The sequence below is a fragment of the Echinops telfairi genome, unplaced genomic scaffold, assembly GCF_000313985.2.
Source record: "Echinops telfairi isolate 266 unplaced genomic scaffold, ASM31398v2 ScPeMD7_3533;HRSCAF=4204_0, whole genome shotgun sequence".
NCBI classification, from domain to species: Eukaryota; Metazoa; Chordata; class Mammalia; order Afrosoricida; family Tenrecidae; genus Echinops; species Echinops telfairi.
Window position 1 is genome coordinate 21,565,329 of NW_022107431.1, and position 1,609 is coordinate 21,566,937.

The window sequence follows — 1,609 nt, forward strand, 5'->3', positions numbered from 1 at the left end:
GTATGCCTTTTCTGTTCACACAACTGCCTCTTGATCCACGTACAAATTCTTTATGAGCACAATGAGGTGTTCTGAATTCTCATTCTTCTCAACATTATCCACAGTTCATTATGATCCACACAGTTGAATGCCTTTGTATAGTCAATGAAACACAAGTAAACCACTTTCTGGTATTCCCTGATTTGAACCAAGATCCTTCTAACATCAGCTATGATATCCCTGTTCCATCTCTTCTTCTGAATTCTTACTGAACTGCTGGCAGTTCCCTGTCATTGTACTGCTGCAACCAATGCATTATTTTGAGCAAACTTTCACTTGTGTGCAATATTAATGATTTTGTTCTACAGTTTGAGCATTCTGTTGGGTCACCTTTCTTTGGAATGGGCACAAATATGGATCTCTTCCAGTCAGTTGGCCAAGCAGCTGTCTTCCAAATTTCCTGGCAAAGATAAGTAAGTGCTTCCAGCGCGTCTTCAGCTTTCTTAAATATTTCAATGTGTGTGCTATCTTTGGAGCGACCACACTTGGCTATGCAAACAGAAAGAAAGAAAAAACCAAAGTCCCCCTGCCATGGAATCGGTGTTGACCATAGGGTCCCTGTAGGACAGGACAGAAGTGTCTCAGTGAGTTTTTGAGATTGTAACTCTTTAAAAGAATAGAAATCCTTGCCTTTCTTCTGAAGAACAATTAGTAGTTTTGAACTGCTGATCTTGCAGTCAGCAGCCCAGGGTATAACCACTCCTCTCCCAGAATGCCTTCATAATGACAGAAGCAGGGACAAAACCATTATTGGGACACATACATAATGTTAGAAGAGCTTACACGATTGGTCCAGAGCCTTCCGACCAAGGCAGTCAGGGTTAGACTTATAGGGCATAACTCATGACTATGCATCCTATTGTACTGTCCCCAGTATGGTGACTTCCATCAAGGACAGACTGCCTTTCCCTGGGTTGGCTGGAGAAACTTACTGCCATTGAGTCAATACTGACTCAGGGTAACCCCCTGTGGGTTTCCAATACTGTAACTGTTTATGGGAGCAGAAAGCCCAATCTTTCTCCCTCAGAAGTGCTCATGGCTTTGAACTGCTAACGATGCAGATCACAGCCCAACTCATAACCACTTCACCACCGCGGTTCCTGGATTGGTTGAAGAGAGGTGGAGATAATCTACTTTCCCAGGAACTGGAAGCATTTGCTGCTGGAGACCAGGGATTACAGCCTTTCATATGGATGATGCCTCAATGTAAAGAAGAACACAATCCACTCAGTCAGACCAATAGGACATCATGCTAAATGGAGAAAAGGTTGAAGCTGTCAAGGATTTTGTCTTTCTTGGATCTACAATCAATGGCCATGGAAGCAGCAGTCAAGAGATCAAACAACATATTGCATTAGGTAAACCTGCTGCACAAGATCTCTTGAGAGTATTGGAAAGTAAAAATATTACTTTGAGGACAAAGGTGTACTGGACCTAAGCAATGGTATTTACGGTTGTCTTATATGTATGTGAAAGTTGAATATTAAATAATAATATGAAGAATTTATGCATTTGAACTGTGGTGCTGGCAAAGAATATAAAAATATCAGGGACTGCTAAAAGAACAAAC